Source organism: Ambystoma mexicanum, chromosome 6p (genome assembly GCF_040938575.1).
Source record: "Ambystoma mexicanum isolate Mex_15411 chromosome 6p, UKY_AmexF1_1, whole genome shotgun sequence".
Classification (NCBI taxonomy): domain Eukaryota; kingdom Metazoa; phylum Chordata; class Amphibia; order Caudata; family Ambystomatidae; genus Ambystoma; species Ambystoma mexicanum.
Window position 1 is genome coordinate 288,502,126 of NC_090935.1, and position 23,768 is coordinate 288,525,893.

Here is a 23,768-nt window from a genome sequence, read left to right on the forward strand (position 1 = left end):
CAGCAGTCCATAAATCGAGATATCAACCTTAAAGGAGATAGTTTCCCACATTATGGCGATCATGCTATCTTAGTGAGCACTTTTTCAGTCCAAACTGACGTATTTATTAAGTTACCTGCTTTGGCTTTAGTCCAAAATGATAGGCCTTTTCTCTCAATACGCTGGAACCATTCCACATGTCGACGACTGACTTTTCTAGTCAATCGTGATTGGTGGTCGAATCCGCATATTGATGATAATTCTTCACAAGCTTTATTATCATGGAATACTCTGATGATACAGAATCACCTTAGAGACATAGCAGAATCTTCCCCTATGCATTCCACTATTCCTAACTTAGCGTCAAGTTTAGCTTCCAGCCTTGTTAACATAAAAAAGGAAAAAAACTCTGCCATCCGTCTTCTTAGAAAGAATCTGTTGAATATGAGCTCCATTTGTTATATAAAAGCTAAAAATACTCTTCAAAGAAAATTCAAAATGCAAATTAAATCGGCTCGTGCTAACTCTCATCTAATTGACAATCAAAACATGATTCGCCTAATCTGCAAAAAAAACACCAGGGATATTTGGAAAATTCTTAGAGCCTCGTCCAATTCGGACCATCCTCACACGGAATCAGCAATTGACGGTGTCTCTTGGTTTAACTTCTTTGAGCACAAATATTCATTGCCTATGCGCTTTCATAAAGTAAACTTACTAGACCTAACTAAATATATACCCGAGACTTGTCCATGGGATATAGATGATATTCTTCTACCAATCTCAAAGCTAAAATCTTCTAGGTGTGCAGGCCCGGATGGTCTACCTCCTTGTGTGATAAAAGATGATCCCTTATTCTGGGCCAATGTACTCTTGAAGGCAATTCAAAGTATATTTAAATCAAAAAGCATTCCTCCATCCTGGACCTGCTCTATTATTATTCCCTTGCACAAATCAGGACCCCTAAATAATCCACTTAACTTTAGGCCAATTGCGCTCATTGATGTGGCTGCAAAGGTCTTCGCCTTATTGCTGCTAAAAGATATTGAAAAATTTATCTTAGAAAGGAAGATACTTAATGAAGTACAGACTGGCTTCAGAAAACATATGGGGACACAATTAAATGCCACCATTCTTGCACATCTGATTGCTAAATCCCATGAACCTGCTAACGGACCAATTTTTATTGCTTCCCTGGACTTATCATCTGCTTTTGACTCTGTAATTCGCAGCAGACTGTGGGCTAAAATGTTGCTGCTCGACTTCCCCCCTGATTTAGTGTCACTTATTGCTCTTTTACATCATAATACTTCATTCCGGGTATGGATTGCAAGCAATGGCCTTCTGACCCCATCTATTCCCACAGCTACTGGTGTCAAGCAGGGCTGCAACCTTGCAGCAGTCTTATTCAACTTATACTTGATAGATATTGAGGGTATCTGGGATTTCTCGAAATCTAATTCGGTCCGCATTGGCAAGCTTCAATTATCTTGGCTTGCCTATGCTGATGATGTGCTTCTATTCGATAGCAAACATTCGGGGCTCCAGAGCAAACTAGATACCTTTTCCTCCTTTTGTAAAGAAAATAATCTCTCCATCAATGCTGCTAAATCAAATATTCTCATATTATGCTCCAAAAAAAAAAATCGTAAATTTAAGTGGCAACTCGATTCCAGATACCTTCAAATTGTTAATCAAGTGACTTATCTTGGTTACAACCTGGCAAATAATGCTTCCGCCAGCTTTTGGAAAAGAGCAATTGTTGAAAAAATCTTGCCGTTGCAAAATCAAATGCGCATAATTTATCGTAAATATTGTAAATTTACTTTGGCGCCCCTGTTTGAGTTCTATTCCAAAAAGGTAGAGGCCATTTTACTATATGGTCTGGATATATGCTTGGTGGATTTGTCGGTCTTCTTAAACAAAATACAAGCAAAACTGTGGAAAGTGACTCTTCATCTCCCTACTTCTTTGCCAAATGCACTTGTACGCCATGAATTAGGCCTAAACTCTTTGGAATCTCGACATCAGTGGCGTCTCTTGAAACTCTATCTCAAAATGAACTTCCCTCTAGAAAACTCGCTTTATGAAGATTTCCACATCATGTTGAGAGAATCGCATCCTAGATCGATTACACACTTTCGACAGCGAATATTTAACATTCTAGCTGGGATTAATCTTCCTGCCGAAGATTTAGAGATCAAATTAAATATTGCCCATAAACGGCTTTTCAATAACGATTGGGCAGCAACTTGTCTACAAATATCTCAACATGTATCATATATGGAATATGCATCCTATAGACACGCACAGGTTCCACGTCTACCCTATCTTATGCTGTGTCCTAGTGCTGAGACCCGGGAAATCTACATGCGATTTCGATTTGACCTTATTCACACTAAATCAAGAACTCAATTTTGGTCCTACAACGAACACATCTCTGCTGATACTACTTGCAGATTTGGTAAACTTGGAGAATATAGTGAAACTTTAAAACACCTCTTTATGATTTGTCCAGTTTTTGAAGCAGATAGACAGAGAATCATTTCTGCTTTTAGTCCCTGTAATACCCAACTTGGAAGAGATTTAATTTGGACGCGCTGTATGTGGGGCACTTCAAAAGCAATAATTTTGGCAACGGTACGCTTGATAAAAATCATTGATGCAGCAATCTCTCAACAGCAAGAGACCGCACACTCATAAAAACTGATATATTGCATTGAAATTTTTGCTAATGTATATATCTTTTAGACTGCGGAAAGGCTTGTTCATGAATAACTGCTCGTCTAATTGAATGATTTTACTAGGTCTTTGTTATGAACTATGTAGACTGTATAACTGTGAAAACTCCGGTCGGAGAAGCTGTTTGTGCAGTATGAATATTTTCCAAAAGTGAACGCGTACATATTCGTTATGTTTCTAACGTCTTGCTGTCTAGTAACTATGTTTTATTTATTTATCTTAAAATAGAAGTAAATTTGCTGTAAAAAGTTTTATTGTAAATTTGAATGTGATCTAAATTTGTAACGATGCGTAAGCATCAAAAACAAAAAATAAAAAATAAAAAAAAAAAAAAAGATAGTTAACTGCTTGTAACATTGAAGCTGCACTAGAATAGTCTCATTAAAATGCATAAAGAAATGAGATGCCCCCACACAAATAAATGTACCCTACCACACTACCCGTGAAGTTACCGCCTCTCCCAACATTTGGTTAGCCGACCGAAATATAGGCTTTGTTGCACCCCTGAACGCAAGCACACACACGTTCACCATATACACACATGCACACCCAACCATCCATACATTTAAGTGTGCACTCTTTCACCATACAGGCAAACCCAGGCAGCCACCCGTACATTTAAGTGTGCAGCCTTTCACCATACAAGCACACACACCCAGGCACCCACCCATACATTTAGGTGTTCACCATTTCGCCATACAGGCACACCCGGGCAGCCATCCGTACATTTAAGTGTGCACCCTTTCACCATACACTCAAACACGCAACCGTCATGGGGTTGATGGGAGCCCTATTGCTTAAAAAAGAAATAGTTTCTTTTTGAAGTCACTTTGACTTCATGAAGAAATGATTTCCTTTGAGCACTGAACCATAATGTAAATAATTTCTTTATGAATGCAAAGTGACTTCAAAAAGATACTGGGCCTCATCATGAGCTTGCCGGTCTGGATACAACGGTACTGGTAAACTTGCCGGTACCGTTGTATCCGATCAGGCAAACACAGAGTTGTGATCGCGAGTGCCTTTCATTCTGCCAGGTCTGACCTGGCGGAATGAAAGGCACCCGCGAGCACAGCATGTCGGATGCACCGGCACCGTTCTAAACGGTGCTGGTGCATCCGACCTCCCCATTCCCAGGGGAATAGGGAAGAATATTTTCCGGCGCCCAGGAATGGGCAATACCGGGTCTGGCAAGGCTGTAATGACCCGGTAATGGCCATTGTGGGCACCGAAAAAAAATGAATGCCAGTGGCAGCTGTGCCTGTATTACAGGAACGGCTTCCGCCAGCCTTGTAATGAGGCCCACTGTTTCTTTTTGAAGTCATAGGGCTTCCCCACCCTATGACATGTAGGCCTCCAGCCTCGGATCTTCCATTGCATGGGGGGTGGAATCCTTCGGACTCCAAAAAGAAAGTTTCTGTTTGCAGTCATTCTGCCTTCATAAAGACATTATTTCTGTTACAGAAATAATGTCTTTATAAATGCAAAGTGAAATCAAAATGAATATATATATTTTTTTGCAATAAAATGTTTTTAATTGTTTTTCTTCAATTGGGGCCCCCTCCCAGGACATGTGCTTGTGGGGCCCCCCAGCACCGCAGAGGATGCGGGGACCCCCATTACACCAGTGTTCAGCAGCTTAACATCAAAACAAGCACTGTGTAACGCAACACTAAATTGGAAAGCACATCAATGTGTCAAGTAGCTAGGAATCAAAACAACACACATCTGGTTGAATTGTACAAAAAGAAGTAGTGGAACTATGTTCTCTGCTGGCCTGCCCTCGCTGCCCACAAACCCCATTGGCACACCCCCTCCCACTCACAATACAAACTCCCAAACAATACTGTGACTACCCCACTGCCCCTGCCACTGGTGTCCTGGTCTTCATGCTTCCCACAGGATACCAGGCCCTCTGCCCAGTCGATACCAGGACCATTCCCACCCACACTGCACTGCCCCTTGCGGGTCCCTGTTGGTGGCTGTGCATCGTACCCTTGGGATTCATCTCCCCCAGCACTGAGCCTGAGGCCTCCTCCTTGGCTCCCTTGGAACTTCCCTCCCGGGCTCCCACTAGCACTTATCTATTCCCCCCCACCATCATTCTCTCTTGCACATCTTTGCACTGCAGCTGCACGTCCGAATGCCACAAGGCCTAGTAGGACCACAAATGTACATTTGATGTGTTGCCATTGTCATTAATTCCTCTTGTCCCCTCCCCATTAGCCTTGTGTCGCTTTGAAATACAATTCTGCTCTATAGCCGCCTAACAAATGCCCAATAAATAAATACATCACACCTGCCGTTTAAGGGAATGTTCAGCACAGTGCATATTCAGTGCAAGTTTCAACGTCTTCCTACACTTTATTTTATAACGAAACCCTTCCGCAATGGTTTCTTTTTAAAATAAAAATATAGGAACAGTAAAACTTTTATTTTAAAGTAGAGGAGAGCACCTCTCCCAGCTGCTCCTGCCCACTTTCACCACTGTCTCCCCCAACTTAAACAGCTCGCCACTGAGAGGGGAAGGTGGCACCACAAACATTGTTTAACCAAGAAGAAAAGAGGAAATACGTAGGAGCTCTGTATAATAAGAGAGCTTGGGCATAATAGTGATTGTTATTTCAGCTTTTTATTTTAGTTTGCTTTATACATATATTTTATTGTGCAGGAAAGGAGGCCCGGAAGGGACGTTCTGTGGCGTGTAGTGTATGTGAGGAGTGTGGTTTGTGCGAGTAAGAGAATGAAAGGAAGAAAAGGGAGGGGAAAATGTTTTTCATTGAGGGAGGGGGTGAAAAGTGAATGGCCCTCATTATGACCCTGGCGGTAAGTGGCAAACGATGCCGGTAAAGGATTACCAGCATGGTTTACCGCTCCGGCCGATCATGACTTGACAATGTGCTATTAACGGCTAAAAACGCCAAGGGCGCGGGCACCCAACCTCCCATGCCGTAAATACCGGCATGGCGCAAAGTGGGGAACATCACGAGCTGGGCGGACATGCAATTAACGCCATTGTGAAGGCTGTTAAGTACCTTACCGCCAAGGTGCTAATACCGCCATCGCAGACCAACAGTAAACGGCCATGTGCAGTGTTCCCAACTGCCACAGGTGCACACAATCAGCACAGGTGAAGGCTATACAGACGGGGCAAGCACAAAAGGAGAACACCCCACCTCTTCCCACACCACAATGATCCCAATACTACTAGCAATGCTGGGGCTGGAGGACCTGATTGGAGTGGAAGTGCTACAACAACAACAACAACAAGAACAACAACAGGCAGCACAGAGGAGACGCAATCCCACGCATCAGAGCCAGTCCATTCAACCTAACCGCTGAGCAGATCCAGACCCTGTACCGTCTGGACCGGGACACCATCACCACCATTGTGGACATGATACATGACGACATTGTCAGACTGAATGAAACACGCACCGCCATACCACCCCTACTGAAGGTAGTTGCTGTGCTCCACTTTCTGGCCACAGGCACCTACCAGCACATAGTGGGGCACTTGCATGGCATTTCACAACCATTATTGTCTCGTACGCTAAACCAAGTGCTTGATGCCCTCCTCAAGCACACAGATGACCACATTTCCTTACCACGGTCTGCCCAGGATATCTCAAACACCAAAGTAGGTTCCCATTCACTGGCTGGCATACCTAGCTGCATTGGCGCCATCGACTGCACCCATGTGCAATTGGTGGCCCCCCCACATGCCATGGAGGTAGCGTACAGCAACCGTAAGCTATACCACTCAATCAATGTGCAAATGGTATGTGACTCAAACAGGATCAGCACACATTGTGGTGGCCGATTCCCCGGATCTATCCATGATTCAATGATCCTGCGGAACTCAAAGGTACCCCGCTACATGGAGCAACATGCAGGGCAGAGATCCTGGCTTAACGGCGAGTTGCATGTCATGCCCATGGTAATGTGATGTGGGTAGGTGACTGACGTATACATGCATACTTTACCTGCCTGCGAGTGCCGGATGTTATGGAGCATGCTCATGCCCCAAAGCAGCCCAGACTGGACCTGACACATGACCACATAATGCAAGATGTAAGCAGCCCTACCATGTAAATGAAGCAGTGTCACAACCATTCCACAGCCATCTGCATGTGCACTGTACGAAATCAGATTGCATCCCCCTCATCAAAATGCAGCTACAAGCAATAACTATGGCCAATACACAGCACCAAACACCATCAACTGAAAGGACAGTTCCCCGTTACTGCGTACAAAGGAGTCACATGAGGGTCAAAAACATCAATACACCACTACACTGACACAGAGGCCCAACTGAATTGAATGACACCTTTTGTTGTGCGTAGTGAGATCATCATGAGGCTGACATCAACGGTGCCAGGATGAAAGCATACAAATCACCGGACATCTGCAACATCACAGAAACAACCACTGTGGACTAACACAGTGCATGGGCACTCACAAGGAACTTGACCCTCCTGCGCCCACTAGTAGATGGCATGCAAACCAGTCCATAAGAGGAATAAACACATAGCAGTCACATCGTGTGTCTCCATCCATGCATGGAAATGGGCTTGACAGCAGGTCTGGTGGGGCACTCCTGTACAGGCATCAGGTGGTGGGCAAGATCGTCATGGCATGTGTCATGCTACACAATATGTGCATCAGACGGAATGTGCCCCTGCCCCCTGACGCTGAACTGCAATCATCTGACAATGAGGATGAGGAGGTTTGGGATGGGGCAGCACCTCAGTGACGTAACAATGCACAGGAGGGACGTGCCATGCGTCAGACTCTGATCAACCAATGTTTCTAGCAGACATGGACGGGGGGGTTACATGGAGATGGCACTCGAGGCACAGGGTGTGTCTGGGACATGGACACTGTAGACTGTTAAGCAATAAGCAATGTCCACACATATGAATACTGATTAACCAAAAAGTGTATTGAATAAGCAAAACTAAGTGAACAGGCCCTCCACCCCACACAACCTCTCCCCCTTCCCCCCTCAACTCTCCAACACACCCACTCCCCCTCACCCCTCAACTCCCCAATGCACCCACTCCCCCTTGCCCCCTCAACTCCCCTAGACATGGTGTGCAGTACTGTGCACCAGTGGACCACGTGGCACCAGTACACAAGGCTGTGCCTCCTGGCATCCCCCTCTCCCAGCACCAGGTGCACCCCTGTCTGATCGCCAAAGGTTCCTGCCTGACCTGCGCACGGGGCTGGTCCTGGTGGAACTGGAAGCCGAGGAGGTACTTTGTTGCTCGGATGGACGCATGTCCCGCATTGCTTGCACCATCTCAGACAGTACGTGCCACACTGCGGCCAGTTCTGCGCATATGCCCTTTGAGCTGGACTCAATAGCTGACCTCAGCGAAGCAGCACATTCACGCATCTCCTCCCTTGCACTACCACATTCTGTAATGTGCTCTGTCAAGAGTCCAGTGAGCTGCTGCTGGTGCCTTATAATGTCCTGCATCCCCTCTTGAGTGTTTGGGGCTGAAGTGGATGGCTGAAGGGTGGCCAGAATACTGTGTTCCTCCTGCACAGGTGTGGTTGGGCTGGGAGTTGCCGGCCACAAGTTTGCCGGAGATAGCCCGTGTATTCTGGTGTCGGGCAGGCTGCATGGGGACAGGTGGGGGGAATGCAGGGGGCCAGTGGGAGGAGTATCAACATGCAGCACATCCCCTTCCTTGTCATCCGAGATTTCTGCTGTGGCAGCTGTTTCCCCAATGGTGTTGCTTGCAGCCGATGCAGTTCCTTCGGCTGCCAACACTTGGCTGATGCTGGCTGTTGTTGGTGCCAAAGTTGTGAACGTGGAGCACATTGGTGCTGTGGTGTGCTCTTGGCCATTTCGTGTCGTAGGGGTTTCCTTATGCCCCTTGAAGTGCAGGGCCGGTGTTGTCCCTCTTCGGCCCTGGCCTTCTTAGCTGGGGTGGCACTGGTGTCATCATCAGCGCTGTCTGATTGTGTGCCTGTGGGGGACGAAAGGAGGGAGAGGGTTAGTGATGGGTCTACGGGCATTGAGCATGCATTGTGGTGGCTGCATTGATATGGATCGGTGGATGTGTCACATTGGAGGGAGTGACATACAGGTTGTCTCACTCTTGGGTGGGTGATGCATGGAGGCATGTGGGTAGCAACAGAAATGGGGTGCATTATGCATGTGGACAAGGTGATGCTCTGCACTGCCTGTAGGCAGTCTTGTGCTTATGTGTCTGGTAGACCCTGGTATGCATCATTGCACTTCCCATTCATCTGGACATCATCATGGTGGTATTGGCATTTGAGACACCTACCTGCATCGGCTCATGATGGGGCTCCTCTCTCCATGTCCCCAACTCCCTCTATGGACTCCATGCCTATGGTGGAGGCACATATCTCCTCCCATGGCTGGAGTTTTTGGGGCGACTCAGCACCTCCACCTGTCGCCATCCCAAGATTCCTGTTTGCTGCCAGTATGCTCCTCACGCGGAGACGTGGATCGTCCCATCCCTTGCAGCATTGTTTTGGGGTGCGGGGTGTTGTGCTGACAGCACTGACCCTCTGGGCGACCATTGCCCAGATCTGCTTTTTCCGCAGCAGCGCCGGTCGGGTCATCTCTGTTGCAAACACGATGTCTGCATGCTCCTGAAGGTTTCAGCCAACATGGTCAGCTACTCTCTTGAGAAGCGCTCCTGGCGCAGCCGATCTCCACTTTTCTTCACAACTTTTGGCATCCTGATGTCAGACAGGTTTTGGTTGAGGTGTGTGGGAGTTCTGGGGGTCAGATGTCTCCTGGTTGTGGTGGATGGCAATGGATTGTGCTTTTAAGGATGGCCGCCGTGCCCTTTCCTGTTCCTGTGCGATGACGCTACTTCCGGATCCGCCTATTTACAGTCACCGCTAATAGCGGTTCCTGCTATTTGCGGTGACCGCTAATGCTGATAGCTAGGATGCCGGAGGCGCTATTTGCACTGCATACGTTGCCGGTAAGTGAGATTTTTCGGCCTTTAGTGGCATGGCAGTGATTTCATTACCGGCATGGCGCAAAGCTCGTGCCCGCGAACTCGTAATGGGCCGCTTTTAGCGACACGATAATTGCGCCATGCCATTAATGACCGATACTTACCGCCAGGGTCGTAATGAGGGCCAATGTGTTTTTTTTGACAGTTTGTGACACTGTATAGAGCGTTTGCACAGGCATAGCACTACCAGTAAGCTCACGACAAATGTAACCATGGGAGGAGAAATGCCCATAGAATACATGTGCAAGACCCTACCGTTGTACTGTGACAGGACCAGGAAATATCACAACCAGTGGGTGACCGAGACTAGGGGAGAGGTGATGCCCCACTCATGGCCAGAGCAGGGCTCCTATGACAGAAGTATGCTAGAATACATGTCTATCTTTCTGACAGCAAAATACAAAGAGAAACAATTACAGAACAGAAGGGAAATATTGAACCTCTGGAAGATGTTTAAGGATACAGAGGAGCGTGTGGGGGACGGAGGGGCGTGCAACACTAGCAAAGGCACACGCCCAAGCGAAGATGGGAATGCAATGATGGGTGGCAAGGGAATATATACTTTAGCAGCCCGTCCCGCAGTGGGATACACAAATCCAACATATGTGTCTGCAAATTCCAATGTATCATCACTGGATCAACCCCACCACCCCCATATGTCTCCAGATGTCATAGTGCACACAGACATTAATCCAAAGGACCTAGAAATAGCACTAACCTCGACACGCATAGAACTAGCCAGACTGCGGTGGTATGTGATGTAACCAAGAGAGACACACCAATGGAGCAGGTGGCATGTGACGTAACCAAGAGAGACACACCAGTGGAGCAGGGGACGGATGAGTGGAAGTCAGGAGATTTCTCTATTCAGGATGGACAACGCACCCATAAAAACCATGCACATAGAGCTTGACGGTGATGCGGACAGCCTGGGCTATGAGAATAATGGTTCCCAGAGGGGAGACAAAGACGAGTGGAGCCTGATTGATGAGGTTGAGGATTATGAGGATGGGGAGGCAGAGCAAGCACCTCAACGCACCCCTAGTGTAGAGAGCTTATGGGACGGCAGGTTGAGAGGTTTGACCAGGTGGCAGTAGCAATGAAAAAGGGAAGTGCGACAAAGGGTGGGAGGAGCAAACTGAAAATGCAAATGCCCCTGATTCACAGGGGCACAGAGAGGCCACACTAAGTGCCGTGGGCACAGATGGACAAAAGGAACCTAATAAAGGTGCTTCTGCTCCTTACGGTGGGCACAGGGAAATTGATATACACTTTTGAAAAGCAAATGCCGGGAGTACCCCTACCAATAGGAGACATGAAAGCTTATTGGTAGCTGCAGTCAGGGATCAGGTTGCCGATGTGTGGGTCAAGGCGGGTTACCCAGGAGTAACCCTGATCAACGATGCCAGATTTGCAGTCCCTTATGCAATGTACAATGGGCAATGATCAGGATGTCGCTCACTTTAAGAGATGTGGAGGGCAGAAACGGGTAACGCATGGGACCAGTCAATACCCTTTTTCTATTTTATAGTAAAACAAGGCCTGCCCAAAGAGATGCAAAAGGTGCAGGACAAAATTGTGGGGCTCGAGGTGAAGGGGTGGCCTGAAATTCAGGGCATAATAGTGCACCGTTGTAGAAGAATAAAAGAGCGATAGAAGGAAACGCTTCAGAGGCGACATGCAGAGGAAGCGAAACAGGTTCAAAACAAATGAACTAAAGTAGCTGTGGTGGCTTTGGGGCCTACGCCAACACAGACAGAGGAGGGGATACACCCCTAGCTTTACAAATGCCACAATAGCTGCGGTGTGGGCTGAAGGAGAACAAGGACAGTGGGGCAGAAGCCCACAATGCTCTGGGCCGCAGTGTCATGGAGGACAACAGCGAGGCCGAGGTGGGTTCAAAGGTTCAAGGGGAGGAGGATTTGGAGGATGGGACCCAGAGGGGAACTAATGGGGCAATGATGGAACTGTGGGAAGTGGGGGCATTTCTCAACTGAGTGCAGGAGCAGACAAGGAATAGGATATAGATATGGCCAACAGAACTATGGTGCACCACCTCAAGGAGCCCCTCAAGGACCAACTCCCAGAATGACCTCAATTCCATATGAGATACGCCAAGCTTACACTCAGCTGCCCCCACAGATTCCAGGCCCTCCCCCACTGCGACAGCCCCAACAGGCGATGCAACATTACTCACCTCACAACAACTTCCAGCAGGCAGGGAAAGCGAACACTTTCGGCAGCACGCCCAATGGCACAGTAGCCCCATTCCGAGGCGCTACAGTGGTGGGGGAAACCCTTTCTCACTCCCATGGACAGACACCTATCCTGACTAGGATAGCCCACAGAGAGCACTTGCGTGTCGAGTCCTGTCAATGACCCTCATCCCAGAAGAGGAACCCTTGGTAGGGACAAAGATAGGAGGCACACATTTCATCTTTATGGTAGATTCAGGCGCCGAGAAAACATGCATCAGTTAAGGTGACTTCCCGCTATCTGGCAAAACTCTCGACATGCAGGGATTCTCTGGGGCTATTTAAACGGTTCCATATACAAAAGATTTGGAAGTAAAGGTGGGAGGAAGGGTAGTACGCGCTCTCCTAATGTATTCTGAGAGTTCCATCAACTTGCTTGGCAGGGATCTGCTTAGCAAGTTGAACATGACGATCTCATTCACGGACAACAGCCTTGGCATGTGCTCAATGAGGGTGATGCTCATAATACACGCCATGGCACGTAAAATAGTAGTGTGAGGCATTCCATTGACCCAGACATGTTCATCAATGGCATAACAGTGCTTGTGAAAACAGTGCCGCGAATTACCAATGCCTGTTGGAAAGTGCCAACTAATTTCATTTTCCACCCTGTATTATCCCAAGAGTTAGTAGCAGGCACCATACTATACCTAGATCTGCAAGGATTGTTGGCATCTGCCAAAATAGTTGTTTTTCTTGCCACAGACAGCCAGGGATTCCAGTGGCTCACTGTATTTTGCATTGATCCCACCGCACCCCTCAAAGAATTGACAGATGCAGACCTTTTTGAAGACAATGACAACAACGGAGAGATAATACTTGAGATTTGCATCCACAGTGAGATTATGGTGCAGTACCGAAGAGTGCATAGACCCCTGATGGCCAATGTCATGCCACCTCTGTTCATCCAGCCGAACCCCGGGCATGTACCAACACAATTGTGGACAAATAACCCACATGACATAGGACTACTCAAAGAAGTGGCCCCAGTATGCATCACACTAAAGACTGGAGCAGTATTACCCCGAGTGAAAAAATATCCACTTTCACAGAAGGCAGAAGAGGGAATAAAAGACACAATACAGGCCCTACTGCACCAATGGATATAAGTGCCCTCAACCTCACCATGCAACACAGACATATGATCTGTCAAATAGGTTATGGGGTAAGTGGAGAATGATCCAGGATATCAGCCCACTTAATGATGTAGTACAAAAAGAAATTCCTTTAGTTCTGAACCCATCCTCCATTTTGTTTAGCATCCCCAAAGAAGCGACACACTTCACAGTGGTCGATTTAACGAACAGCTTCTTTTCAATACCATTGCACCCAGACGCACAGCACCTCACAGCATGCAGACATGGTGGAAAGCGCTAGGCGCACACTCATTTGCCCCAGGGGTATTGCGAGAGCCTGAGCATATTCAACAGGCTACTGCACAAAAACTTAGCTAACATCCATGTGCCCAGCATGGTCATCCAGTACGAGGACAACATGTTAGTTTGTAGTGACAGTGAGCAGAATTGCTGCAAAGATTTCATCACCCTGCTGCAACTGTTAGCCAGCAAGGGGTACAAGGTTGACAAGGCCAACTCAAATGCTGCCAGTTTGAGGTACTCTACTTCTTACAACACATTTCAGCAAATGTTAAAAGAATCATACCAGAGAGAGAAGCGACTGGGCATGCAGAAGAGGGAATACAAGACACAATTCAGGCCCTACTGCTCCAATGGATATTAGTGCCCTCAACCTCACCATGCAACACAGACATATACTCTGTCAAATAGGTGATGGGGTAAGTGGAGAATGATCCGGGATCTCAGCCCACTTAATGACGTAGTACAAAAAGAAATTCCTTTAGTTCTGAACCCAACCTCCATTTTGTTTAGCATCCCCAAAGAAGCAACACACTTCACAGTGGTTGATTTAACGAACAGCTTCTTTTCAATACCATTGCACCCAGACGCACAGTACCTCACAGCATGCAGACATGGTGGAAAGCGGTAGGCGCACATTCATTTGCCCCAGGGGTATTGCGAGAGCCGGAGCATATTCAACAGGATGCTGCACGAAGACTTAGCTAACATCCATGTGCCCAGCACGGTCATCCAGTATGAGGACAACCTTTCAGTTTGCAGTGACAGTGAGCAGAATTGCTGCAACGATTTCATCACCCTACTGCAACTGTTAGCCAGCAAGGGGTACAAGGTTGACAAGGCCAACTCCAATGCTGCCAGTTTGAGGTACTCTACTTAGTACAACGCATTTCAGCAAATGGTAAAAGAATCATACCAGAGAGAGAAGCGACTGGGAGTGCCACGCCAAGCCAGTTACAGAAAAAGGCTGCTCCCCCAGGGCCTCAAGGAAGCACAACTATAAACTAGAATGGACAACAGACATGGTACAAAATTTCAATGACTTAAAAGAAGTGATTTCCATAGCCCCAGTACTCGCCACTCCAGACTCCAAGCAAGAATTCTACATATTTTCACATTCAAATGGCACACTTCTGACTGCAGTGCTGACACAGAAGACCACAATGGGCCATAAGGCACTAGCCCCCTACAACAGTACACTAGATTTAGTGATGCAAGAACAGTTTGCATGCACACAAGCTTTCACTGCAGCTGCATTTGTCATTGAGAAAAGCTCCATAATTGTGATGGGATGCTCAGCAACCTTGTACTTGGAGCACTCAGTGTTTGCGATCTTAGAAAGGTTGAAGTCCACCCTTATCACCCAGAGTGCATTGGCAAACGGGATTATCATCTCAAGCACGAACATCCATGTAGTAAGATGTAAAACAGTGAATCCTGTCATGTTCCTAAGGGAAGCATGCACGGACAAGGATTTGCAACATGTCTGTGTCACGTATGAGGCCGAAGAGGATGACATCCCCAAAGCAAAAGACACTCCATTAGAAGATGGTGAGGTGCTCTTTGTTGACAGGTCAGCAACAATTGACCAGGATACAGGCCGAAGACATACTGGGGCTGCAGTGGCATGCTTAGAAATAGGGGAATATGAAACATTAGTAATTAAAAGACTGCCTATGCACTACTCAGCGCAAGCAGCAGAACTCATAGCGCTCATAGAAGTGCTTCGAGCATCAAAAAACTGTCACGTGAACATCTACTTAGACTCAGCATACGTCACTACAAAGGTGCATGCTGGCCTCTCACGCTTGAAAAGAAGGGGCTTCCGAAGGGTGGACAGTTCCCCATGCAACATGCAGTGTTACTAAACACCCCGTGGAACATGCAGGGTTACTAAACACCCTGAATCTGCATTAACAGAGCCAGCTGTAGTGGCGGTCATCAAATGTGCCACTCTTATCAACAATAGTGACAAAATATCTTTGGGAAATGCAGCCGCGGATATGGCAGCCGAAGCAGCAGCGCATCTCCCAGTGCCCACTCCTGCTGAGTACATTATCACTACCCCACTACACAAGCACAGAAGGATCCATACACGACACTGCCCACAGCGCAATAAAATAGACCTCCAGGGTAGAGCACCACAAGAGGAGAAGATGGTTAGGCTCAAAGGTAGGTGCACACAATCACCCACTGATCTCCTATGGAGGCAAGAATGCACAGGCAAGACAGTATTGCCCATTGAGTTACTACAGACAGCATTTGAGCAATTACACTACCTCTCTCACTGCTCAAAGCAACACATTCCAGCAGACATCCAGGAGGACTGGTTTATACTAAACCTCCAGGAACACCTCGTAACAATGCAGATACAGTGCACCACATGTCATATGGTGGGCACTCAGAGTGCAATTTTCTGATACATGGGATACATATATGGGTGTGATTATGACTAGAAATATAGGGGAAGGTGAGAACACTGTCACTTATATTCAAGATATTCAAGAGAAAAGGTGCCTTGAGACACATGAACTGTGGGATAAAACAGTGGCATTATTTTACCACATTTTGCATCAGGGACTGCCCGAGTCAGTGCAACAGCAGCTGAATGTGGGAATGGAAGTAAAACTATGGCCAGAAATACAATGGACGATCATGCATCACTGCTGATTAATGCAGGAGAAAATCAAGAAAAATGCTGAGAGTAGAAAGCAGGAGGAAGCAAAGTTGATTCTGAAGAAATTGTCAAAAAGTGCCATAGAGGAAGCGGTATAGACAAGTAATGAATGTGGGGTGACACTGGAGTTGCAACCAGCACAGCAAGGTAACATAATGTATCCCCCAGATCAGAGTGGGTATATTTATTGGCCAAGAGGAAGAGGGAATAGGCCTAGAGGAGGAGGAAGAGGTGGATTTCAAAACCCCCAGGGAAGAGGAGGTTTTAATGGTGGACAACTGCAACAATGTTGGAATTGCGGGAGAATAGAACACATAGATAGAACATGTAGAAGCAGAGGAGGCATGCAGCAAAACTGGCAAGCTCCAAAAGGGGGATGGGTTATGTTCCGCAATATAATACAGAACCACAGGAGTATTATGCTCAAGATCACATGCAGGCTCAGACACATGCGCCCAACCACAGCAAATGTAGCAAGCGCCATTACAAATGCAATCACCACAGGGCAGTAACAGTAAGTGCCCATACAAACACAACAGATACAACCTCAGTAAGTGCATACACAAGAGGCTATGGTACCACAATGGTATATGAACACAGCAGTTCAGCGAGCCCCCGCACCCAAATTGGGGAGTGTGATTTTGGTAGGAGGAAATCCTTTAAAATGACCAGGGATGAATTTAGAGCCACAATGGGACAGCAAACAGAGTAACCTGATGTGTTCAGTACTATGTGTGACACCAGACCCCCAAGAGGAACCAAGGGTCAAGGTGACGAAAGGAGGAAAAACATTTTCATTTCTTGTAGACACTGAAGCAACTAGTTCCTGTGTCCATGAGGGAAAACATCCAATGTCAGGTATTTCCATGAATGTGCAGGGATTCTCTGGGGTAATACATTTAGTTCTTTTTACAGATGAATTACCAATCTCTATAGGAGAACATGACGTGTCAATTTTTGTATTCTTGGCAGACGCCAGTTAATATATTAGGGCGTGACTTGATGACGAAACCCAACATGATGATATATTTTACTGATTTAGGAATAGTGTGTTACATTGCAGGGATACATTATCTGGCTGTGAAAGAACTTACATTATCCTTTACAGGCCAGAAGGCATTAAAGTGAGTTCCCTTAGATCCAGGAGTATTTCCGTATGGAGTGACTGTTGCATTATCATGGCTGCCCAGACTGATAGACACGTTATTAAGAATACCTGGTGAGTTTTTGTTCAGATCAGACATCCCTATGGATGATGAAGAAGGGCAGAATGTTCCCTCAGAATTAGAAGCAGCAGTGCTCAGACAGGAAAGAGTTCTTCTTCATGGGACAGATAATGAGGGAATAGGATGGCGAACACTGATAGCTCTCAGTGAAAGATACAGGTTGACATATTTGATAGATGAAGAGCTGTTTAGCAATGAATATTCAGAAAATGAGTTAGTACTTTTCGTAAAGTTTCACTTATTGAATTAAAGTAGAGAATAGAGAAATACTGCAGAGAATGGTGATGGTAAAAAAGGTACTGACATTTCTCCAAGAAGATTTTGAGAAAGTACCAAATACTTTATGGACCACAAGTCCATATGATGTTGGTCTATTAAAAGGAGTAGGAGTAGTTAAAATCAAACATAAACCAGGAGCTCTTTTGCCACGAACAAAGCAATAGCCTATGTCTAGAGAAGCGTCTGAAGGTATATTTGAGACCATTTCCACTTTAATGAAACAAGGCATATTGGTGCCACCCAACTCTCCATGTAACACGGCGGTGTACCCAGTGAGAAACTTGACCGGCGAGTCATGAAGATTTATACAGGACCTTCGCCCTTTAAACAATATAGTCAACGCTGAGTTTTGTTAAGTTCCAAATCCTGCGACAATATTGTGCAACATCCCATTTAAGTATTTCATAGTTATAGATTTAAAAATGCGTTCTTTTCAATTCTCCTTCACAAGACTGACAAGATTTGACTTCCTTCTCATATAGAAATATCTGCCTGAAACATACTCAATTGCCCCATGGGTACTGTGAGTCCCCCTCATCATTTATCAGAGTCCTTCAGATGTACCTGGAGGATGTCCAGCTCCAAAGCACAATCGTTCAATACATGGATGACATTTTGGTGTGCAGGTAGACTGAAGAAATATGCAGAGAAATTTCAGTTAAGCTGATGACTATACTCTCAGAGAAAGGGTATAAGGTGGGCAAAGGAAAGTTACAATATTGCCAGAAAGAGGTCTTGTACATAGGACAATTGATCTTTTATGAGGGGAGGAAAGTGACATGTGAGAGAGCAGAAGTAATAATGAAGACTGTGGAACCTAAAACAGAGGGTGAAATGCAACAGTTTCTAGGCCAATGTAATTATTTTAGAGCTTGGGTTTTTGATTACAGTACTTATATTCACAAAATTTAAAGAATCCCACAGAACAGCTTCCTTCCCATTCTGCTAAGAATGAGTTATCCTAGATGCATGCAACCCTAGTCATGTTCACCCCTTAAGCAAAAAAGGGCGAATAACCATGTAATTATCAAAAATACACATTTTAATATTTATCAAAAACACTTTACACATTACAATATATTTCTCTAAAACAACACAACAATATGTTTAAAACACACGCTGGAACTTATATCAGTGTGTGTACATATTCTACAAATGGCAAACAAGCAAACATTTCAAATTAGTTTTTTTGTGCCTAACTGGATGGTGTGTCTCTATTTAACCCTCTACTGTTATTAATGAAACCCTTCTTGATTCATACGGGAACAAGAAACTGTGCCAACACTTAAAGAATATATTTCTAGAACCAACATGAATCTCAAAGATAAACACAGGAATAAATCCCCATCGTATATCCTGTCGGTGCTGTCATCAGGGCACTTAATTTTTGTTATATACTAGTTCTCACGTATATCTTCACGTGCCAATTGCCATAGTTTCAATATTTCTAAAAAACAAACAAACATTTAATCTTAAAAACATGGTTTTCAATTTTTTACACAACATGTTGTGCATCACATCTTTTTCAACTTCATCTCCATTTCTAATGTAAGCAGAGGGATTTAGTCATTCGTGGTCTTATTACTGTCCACTCCTACACAATTTTTCAACATTTTACATATCGTTATTTTGTACAATGTCATGATTTCATACAATTTTTCAACTTTTTACATGTCCTACAAGGAAGAACAGAACACCCTCATCATTCAGAACAAGGCTTACCCTTATTTTATATAGATTCTTTAGATTTTGTGTTCCACGATTCTCACCCAAACAGCCCCTAAAAAGAGGATCTTTTCCGCTCATGGAAGTTGATGAGTACTTATATTCAACCACTTTAAAAAGGACTTAAAGAAGCACAAGTGGGCAAGAGTAAAATAATGCGGACAGATGAAACGACTGAAGGTTTCAATCAGTACAGCCCCTGTGTTGGGAATTCCAGATTATCATGAGGATATTTATCTATTTTCTCATTCAAATAGAGAAGTCATGACAGCAGTCTTTACACAGAAAATTACATTAGGACACAGGCATACACCATTGGCCTATTATAGAGGGATTTTAGATCCAGTTATGAAAGGGCATTATCCCTGTGAGCAGTGTTTATCTGCTGCTGCATTCACAATCAAAAACGCTATAAAAATGCTGTGTTCAGTAACACTCTTTATAGAGATGCATTATTTGCAATTTTTGCAAAGCCCACTAGTACATTGACCACACAAAAAGCGTCAGGATACAAGGTAATTATATTGATGTGAACCCACAATGTTCATAGCGGAACCAGTCGGGGAGGATGATTATGTACATGATTGCACAATGTACGTTAAAAATTACAATGAGATTCCCCAAGTTAGAGAAAATGCTATTGGAAGGGGGATGTTGTCTTTGTTGATGGTTCTTCAAAAATTGACCAAACGACTGGCAAAAGGCATACTGGATCAGCGATAGTAAAGATGAACCATGAGGGTGAATTTGAAGAAGTAACAAGCGCAAGATTGCCTTTGCATTACTCACCACAGGCTACAGAATTGGTGGCGCATATTGCAGCGGTTCAGAGATTCAAAGATGAGGAAGTGATAGTGTACTATGACTCTGCCTATTTTAGATCAACTGTACATGCAGATTTGTCATGCCGGAAAAAGGAGGGACTTTGTTCGTGCAGACAGCACTCCAATGCAAGTTGCAGCCCTACTGGATAAACGTATTGAAGTATTTGTACTCCCATTGACGCAAGCAGTCATAAAATGCACAGCCCAAACTAAAAGAGAAGATGTAATTTCTAGCGGAAATGAAGCTGCAGATTTAGTGCCCAAAAAAGCAGCCAATATTTCAGTGATCACTCTCTTTTAAATTGCAAGTATTAAACAGATGATGGGACGATGCATGTTTGTAAAGGAGTGCTTTAACATGCTGTCTATTTTCCAGCTAATTGAGATGCAAGGATGCACACCACAAGAAGAAAAGGGGTTATGGAAGAAATGGGTGTGTTCTTTATCCCCACTGAGACAATCTGGATACAGGATAGCATCTAAACTCGAGAGAGAGTCTAGCTACAACAATTGCAGAAGAGTGGTTCTCGCTGAATCTGTTAGAACATGTGGCACAGTTTATTGTAAATTGCATCATGTGACAGACATTTTCTGGAGGGCACACTTTGCGAACAGTGAGAGGAGTAATTCCCAGACCCAATGGCCCATTTCAACACCTACATATAGAGTATGGAGAAATGCTGCAGACATGCAATGGTTACAGATACATGCTGGTTGTGGTATGTCCTTTTTCTAGATGGATCAAGGCAGGTACATGCACACACCCTGACGCCATTTGCTCTGCCAAGTTTCTTGTACATGAGGTCTTCCCAAGATGGGATGTGTGTGAGGTTTTGCAGTCTGACAATGGGTCACATTTTGTAAATTAGTTTTTTGATCAAATAGATCTCCTATTAAGCATTAAGCATAGGTTTTCCTCCTCGTATCATACACAGGTGAACAATATTTTTGAACAATTAAATGGACTGATAAAGGAGAGGATAGCGAAAGTCAAAATGACTTTGAAGAAAGCATGGCTACATTGTCTACCCATTGCCCTATACAACCTAAGAAACAGCCTGGCTCAGATCACCATCTAACTCCTCATGAGTTGGTGACTCGATGCTGGATGAGAACTCTCCTTGCCCCTCCAACTATGTTAAAAACTGATGCCCACACTGTAGGAGACTTGATGCATGATGACCTTACAACAAATATTGTAAGAGCCTCATTACGACTGAGGCGGAACGGGTTAACGGGCTCCGCTAAAAGAGGCAGACCCGTTAAACCCGTTCCGCCTCATTACAAGCTCACGTCGCGGACCCGGTAAGTAATGCCTGGTCAAACCAGGCGTCCTTGCCGGGTCCCGCAAGGGGAAGAGGGAGCAAACAATGGGCCACTCATAATCAGCCCATTGTTTGCACCCTCTCCCATTCCCATTGAGCCCTATGGGGGCTCAGATGGGAATGGGGAAGGCCCGGCCCCAGGTTCCTGGAGGGAGGAATTACCGGGCCCTCTGAACTCGGAATGGCCTGGTAATTCCCCATTCTGCGGCATCCATGCCGCCAATAGCAGCATTGCTACCACAAAAGTCGTAATGAGGCCCTAAGTCTTGTTTTTCATGTCTCAACAGGTCAAAAACCGAAACGAGGGATCAAAGAGAAGCGATTAAGACAATCAAAGTAGAAGATTTTTTTAAACAACCCAGCATCTGCCCAGGGGATCAGGTGCTAATGCAAAAACTTGGAGCACACCCATTCTTTGAAGGTCTGTATGAGGTGGAAGAAGTTACCCCAACAGGTACAAAATAAAAAGGAAGGTGAGCTTAGCTACATCTGCACAACCTCAAATCATATAAAGGAGAAGTGCTAACCCCTCCTGAAGGTAATGAAAGTGAAGCAAGAGAAGAAGTTCCACGCATACAGACTCGATTGATGGCTAGGAGTAAAGACAATGAAAATAAAGAGCATAATGGTAGTTTGAACTAAGGGCCAATATCTATCAGCATTTGATAAGGAGTAAATAGACTTGCAGTTATCCTGGAACTTTCTTTTTGGACAGACCCAAGGAACATTACATTGAACTATCAGAATTGAAAGAAGAAAATCACACCGTACCTCTTTATGTTACATATTGCAATAACATTACACATATTCCTGTTTGCTGCTTTTACCTAAATATTACAGTCGTATCCAGCTTTAGTGAGAAGATACATGAATATAATGACATTCTTTGGAAATCCTCAGAATAATTATATTATTTTCAGAAAAATAGTAGCAATCATCATTGCAGTTCTTGGTCTAAATGTATGCTTCATAAAGAATTAGAGTTACACATACAGAGTTAAAAACAAAATGAGGAGGTTTCAAAATATAAGAGATTCATTGCCATCAAGAAAATCGATGGGCTTTCATGGAATACTAATTGTGATATCATTTACTATGATTTGTATTTTTCTCCTAATTATTATGGCATTCAGACATGTTTTCAAAATGATGCAGATATGGTAAGGAACAATGAGACAGTTACTATTGTGCCTGATGGAATCACAAACAGCATTTTATATAATCTTACTATGCATCTATTTCGATTTGAAATGGATGTCGGGGAACACAATGAAGATATAAATACAGATCTTGAGAATTCGGCTCCTTTAAAAAATAACCTATGGTATCAGGAGGTGAAAAAGGTGGGAAGGCGAACGTCACATGAAAGCTTCTATGTGTGTTTCCTAATCTCCTATGCATTGGGAACTTCTAAAATATTCATAGTCACAGAAGTATCAGTGAAGAAGGCACATTGCCTGACACACCTCACATTTTTCCTGACAAGAGGACAGTTTTAAGGCAGAACTGCATCCATAGAGAGGATGAATAAAGCAACATCTGAAAGAGAAGACAATTATGTACAAGATTTAAAGACAAGAGAGAAGCCAGAAATTAAGTATCAAATAAAAAACTATGAACAGCCTGGAATAAATGGAGCAGGAATCAAGATTGAAGAAAACAAGATATTGCAATACAAAGATACGAATGGTAAGGAAATATGAGAATGCTGGGAAAGAGGTCAACTACAAATTGAAGGACCAGTGCTTACTCCTAATGGATGGGCTGATGAACTGGTTGTGTCCAAAATAGCAGCATTAACCGGACAGTGGGAAGGTGTTGTGGCAAATGCAGAAAAGAATGTAAAGATCAATGGCTGAAAATTGCAAGATTGTTGACATGGGTAGATGAAGAGGGAGGATCATTGCAGATACTACCCCTGAAGAATGCGTCCTTATGTTTCAGAAATAATGATACAGTAAAAGTTGTAGAGAATCACCAATATGGCCGAGTTTTTCATGTACCAGGCATGAAGGGAGGAACAGCAGTCCTGATGGATCATTATTGGGCATGTGGATCAAGTGCATACATAAAGTTGCCACCAAAATGAGCAGGAGGTTGTTCAGTGGTGCTGAAAAGCATACCAGCCTTGGTGGTACCACAATTTGACCTGCAGATTACAGAGTTTCCAAAAATGGACAGACACCTGAAGAAGAAAGCATCCTTCCAACGAAGCAGAGGAGAGATAATTACTTCTGAGCAAAATCAATAGAAGCCTGTTATGACATTTTCATCTCCAGATTCGTATAAGTTGCTCAGCAGAACAGTAGTGATATTCCCCTCAATATTCCTGCCAGGAATTCAGACT